The 5328-nt window shown below is 39.0% G+C and overlaps 1 long non-coding RNA gene across 1 annotated transcript; it reads left to right on the top strand.

Moving 5' to 3' along the window:
• The first annotated feature begins 407 nt into the window (after positions 1 to 407).
• LOC148880386 (uncharacterized) lies at positions 408 to 5112 on the top strand. Its single transcript, XR_016104555.1, has 3 exons — positions 408 to 1128; positions 4307 to 4392; positions 4597 to 5112. It is a non-coding gene; the product is annotated as an uncharacterized LOC148880386 (long non-coding RNA).
• The last annotated feature ends 216 nt before the right edge of the window (positions 5113 to 5328 follow it).

Raw genomic sequence — 5328 nt, forward strand, 5'->3', positions numbered from 1 at the left:
TTTCCCCTTCATCACACAAAAAATCCATTTCAAGCCCCTAGCTTAACCAATTCGAACCCTTTCCAGATCTATCCAATATGGGCCCAGTTGGGCCAATTTGGCCCTGCCAATCAACCCAGAATTTCCAAAGATCCTGCCCCGTGAAATTTCATTCAAAATTATCCCTGATTGCCACTTCATCCAAAACGATTCCGTTTCGGCCAATCACACTAACCCTTACGCATCAAAACCCTTCTCAACCATCATACCCATCTCAACCCTCCATTTTTGACCAAAAATCCCCACTATTGAAACCAAAAACCCGACAGACCCGGTTTGACCCAGCTTTTCCAAAATTACAAAAATACCCCAAAATTTATGAAAATTCCCCTGTGCCCTAATACTAACCAAACCCTTATTCTTCATTCGAAAGAGGACTGTTCATTCTCTTCTTCCCGTTCGAACCCAGATACAGAGCGGTGTCGGCACCCCTCTCCATCCGATTTCAGCTCATTCTCTCTTCCCTTTTCTTCTACTTCTCTATCTTCTCCTTCTTCTTCTGTCCCCTTCGCCCTCTCTCTCATTCTCCGCCCGCGCTCGCTCTCTTGATTCTCTATCTCTTTTCTTCTTCTCCTTTTTCCTCCTCCTTTTCTCCTTCCTCTTCTATCTTCTTCTTCTTCTCCTGCTTCCGCCGGATCTATTCTCAGACACTGACGGCACTGCCCATCTCCTTCTTCATCCGAACCCAGAAATACAGCGGTGGTGCGGCAGCGAACGAACCCCCTTCGATTGCTCATTCTTTCCCTGTAAAACTCCCCCTCCATTCTCTTCCTTCATTTTTTTTCTCCTTCATCGCCTATCCCATGTTCAACATGAAGCAAAGGAGTTGCAGAGCAAGCTCCCGTACGGACAGAAACCCCCTGCGCAAATGAAGCATTTTACGTCCGATCACCGTTTCTCCCTTCTCTATCTTCATCGTCAGCTTGTTCAGCAGTGCTGTAAATTGAAGCCTTCCTCCTCCTCAAGCTCCCCTGGTTGAAATCGGGAGACTGAAACTCAGTTGAAGTTAGCCCCGTCTGATGATATTGGATTAAACTCGACATCGCTGGTATTCCCGTGCGGATGGTTCTCAGGCCACATCCTCCTCATGTAATTCCTCCTCTTATTTTTGTGTGTTCTGGTTTTCTTCCCCTTGGTGTTTTATCGGCATCTGTAGTTGGGAGTAGAGGGAATGGGTTGACTCAGCCCAGGTACCTCTCGGTACCAACCCAGATTAGGCTTAGGATTTCGTTTTTTTTTCTTTGTTTCCAGAATAAGCTGTTTCATTCGTGAATCATGTGATTAATCTTGAGATTTCCTCTTGTTATCGTCGTCGTTCTTCCTTATCACGGATCATCTTATTTTATTCTACCCTCTCTGAAATTAATTCCATCGTGCTAGGCAAAATTAGTGCAATAGCTGTTAGTATAGTTCACTTAATTGTCCTAATCCATTTATTTGTTTTAGAAACTAGTATAGCCTGCGATATTTGAATCTTCCTGTAGTGTTCAGTTGGTTTGTTTTCTCTTTTCATAGTTAGATTATACTCTCTTGTTGAGTTTTTTCTCATTAAATGAATATCCTGCTGAGAAATAAAGTTCTTAAGGGAACAAACATGCTCGTGGGTGAGCAATAAATAAAATAAAATATGATCATGGTGTTTCTCTTGTGATGCTTTGTTATTTGTTGGTTTGATTCAGTGAATAATCATCTGTCTTGCGTTTATGCTTATTTGAGATCAATCCCTTCCCTCTCCCATCCAAGTTTTACCTGGACTGGTTTGGACCAGTGCTTTGGGTTTTGGAGTCACTATTAAAATAAAGCATTTTAAAAATCATTTTCGGTTGTCCCATCACCTCTAGTTCCTAAATTGATGGGTGGTGATTCCATATCTACCCAAGTGGTAGGTGAACGGGTTTTTCCGGGCGTTCATAGACTGGCGACTCCAATGGGGATTTAACTTGGACCATAGGTTGGGCCCATTTGGCTTGCATTGGTCTTTTGTATATAGACATGCTTTTATGTTATTTTCTACACTTTATGATAATAATTGCTTCTTTTATGATGCTCATTGGATGATTACTTGCCTTTTTTTTACTTTCATTATTGCTTGCCTGATCTCACTCACAAAGTGCACACACCATTTGCATTAGATTTTAGAATCCATGTCCTATTAGGAGGGGAGCCAGTAGATGCCAGGACATTTGGACGGCATCGACAACCCACAAACCAGCCACCAACCTGAGAAGCTCACTTGTCCGACGGGTGGAGGTTTGAAGGCTGGCCACCTTGTTGGAGCCGTGTGTCTAGAAACAAACCGGGTAAATCCATGCATGTTCACTTAGATCTTAATTCATAGTTTAGAAAGGAGTGGGATAAATTACCCTAGTTTCTAAAATATGACACGTGCGTTGTGCACTTTAGCATAAAAACAAAAGAAAAGAAAAGAAAAGAGAAAACTAAAAAAACTAAAAATGACAAAAAAAGAAAAAAGTGAGAAAAAACAAAAAAGAGAGAAAAGAAAAAAAGGAAAAAGTATAATAAAAAAATATAGCTCATAAAAATTGAAAAGGAATAACAAAAATTATTAAAAATAAAATAAATAAAAATAAAAATAATAAAAAATGGGATGAGAAGATCCATCCATGATCTAAATTTTTGAGAATCCAAGTCAATTAGCCAAGTGATAGGATCTCTGCTTTTCCTTAGATGTTGATTGAAGTTGGAAGCATGTTTTTTTTTTTTTATTTTTTTTTTATTTCCTTTAGTTCAATCTAAATCACCATTGGTATTCAGATTCACACCTGTTGATTGGCTCTGCATCATGTCTTTAAAGCCCAAGGTTGATTCAAAGCTAGTGTTTCAGTTCATGGTCGAGGGTAGCAGCTTTGTGTTCAGGTATTTACCTTAGATCTGGGTTGTAAATTTGATACAGAAGTTGGAGCTGTCAAAGGGTAAGTATAGAGTTGGAAATGCAGTTTAGGCTTTGGATTGAGTCTTTCTTCCTATGGTCTACAGGGCACTGTCTAATTTGAATAATTGATTCCTAAGAGATCAGCTTTGGTCCTTATCTTCTCACTCCAGCATTAATTTTCGTAGGAGAAATTTCCACTAGCCAGGCCCATTTCAGCTTTTTGAGATTCCAGGAAGTGATTCTAGGTATGCATAGAATTATTGACATGGGGTTTTCATTGGGGTTTGGGGTTCAAGGATTGAAATCCTATTCCCTAGTAAGAATCCAACTCAGATGTATGGGTTGTAAGATTGACTGCAGGGAGCACTTTGGTGGTTAGCTTAATTTAACATCATAGGGTAGCAGTTGTTTTAATCCATAGAGACGTGGATTCCCTTGAATTTAGGTCCCACACCACATTTCTTCACCGTTTAACCATAAGAAGGTCTGTGGCTATGTGCAATTTGCCAAACTCAAAAAGAAAATCATAAAAACAAAAAATATAAAGAAAAGAAGTATAAAAAAATAAAAAGAAGAATAAAAAAACTCAAAACAAAAAAGAAGAATGATATGAATGAATCCCTACACTGCAATTACCATTCAAAAGTTTTAGTTGTGTAGATGACTGTTAAATTCATATCACCATCAGAAAATCTTTCTGCACAGTGAGCTTTCAGATGGCTAGTTAATCCATGAAAAGGATCTCCATGGTGTGTTTCCCATGCCAGTTTACTTCCAATAGCTAATTTAGACCTGATTTCAATTCTAGAGAGGCCCTTGCGAAATCACCATGGTGTCTTTGGACCCCTACAGTGGTTCTCATGGTGATTGTTGCTAATTCTTAATTGTTGAACCACTGAAAAGGTAAACCTCCACCTCGAATGGGAATTGGGAAGTTTTCTTGATTTAAATAAGTTACTGTTATTGAATCTCATAATTCTTTTGTTTGATGGCCCAAGACGAGTTTTTCTTCCCATGCTAAGGTTGCTTCCCATTTTGTCCAAGGAATGATTAAAGAAGTAATTTTTTTCTTTTCCATGCTTGACTCTCAATTTAGATGTGGGAATAGCCCCGCCCATAGGATGGAGTTGTCTAATGCAAATTTCCATTGTTCGCAGCCTTGGATAATGCAGTAGACACACCCCTATCTGAATTGATTTCTCTGTGTGTTCATTTAGTTGTATCCGTCATCTTCACCAGCATCTTATGGCCAATTTCAGTGCTCTGTTAGAAATAAATGTCTTCTCCCATGGAAGAAGATAGATACCAAACTGAGGTAGGCTAAACTAAGGATCATGGCTTATCTTACCTTTCTGCTTTCCTGTACATGCTCAGACTCAGCTGCATGATGACCTGCAAATTTGGCTTAGAAGATTGAATAATGGTGGTTGGAGAGTACAAACATCTGTTGTACTAGCCACGTGAGTTTCCTTTTGATTGCCATGTTTTAGATTTGAAGGTGGAAAAGGAAAATTTCTGTTTTTTTTTTTTTTTTTGGATTTACTTTCAGGCTTAGTCCTCTTTTTGTCCTAATATGGGTTTTAGAATGTTCTATGAAACTTTTGATTGGATTTTAGGTACAGGCATACAATCTGAGTTTTGTTGTTGTCTTGTGTAAATAACAGATGTTTTGCCGCGATTATGGCTAAAGGTGGTAGAGGATTCGTGTTTGCTCACAAATTCCTTTCTTTTATGTGAACTTCATGCATTTTGAGGATGGTGGCTGGTCTTTGAAAAAAAAAAAAAACAGCAGCAATTAGCAAATTTAACCAGCAAATAATGAATACAGGCTGAATCATTGTTGGGCTAAAATGGGCAGTTAGATTAAACTTGCTATCAATTTCTTTGATTAAACCGGGTTCCTTTGAGGCCACATGGCATACCTTTTGTTCTGATAATCTTCAATCCATGATGGAATTGGAGCCACTCTTAAAAAGGGTCTAGTGGACCAAATAAATGAACGCGGATTAAGCATCAAGTAAGGTAAACTATACTATCATGTTTATGCCAGTTGCCTTATGGTTGATAAATCTCTGTTGGTTTAGTTTGTCAGTTGTCTGGTGTATGACCTTGGGCATTTTTGAATAATGTGGTCTCTACATGTGTTGTCCTTTAGTTTTCCAATGAAATTATACTCTCTCTAAGCCACCAAGCCAAGCTTGGAATGTTTCCATTGAGTAATAGATGATTGTATTAGGATTTGAGTCCTTTTGAACCCGAGATTGGACCTCCATTAGAGACGAGGCATTAAGTAGGTCTACACAAGGCCTAACCTTCTCCATATGCTTTGGGCGTTAAGTTGCTCTTAGAATTAAAGACTTGAACCAAGCAGGGAGTCCAATTCAGTTGCACGAAGC

Source organism: Nelumbo lutea, chromosome 1 (genome assembly GCF_056320005.1).
Source record: "Nelumbo lutea isolate HS-2025 chromosome 1, American lotus-T2T, whole genome shotgun sequence".
Lineage (NCBI taxonomy): Eukaryota > Viridiplantae > Streptophyta > Magnoliopsida > Proteales > Nelumbonaceae > Nelumbo > Nelumbo lutea.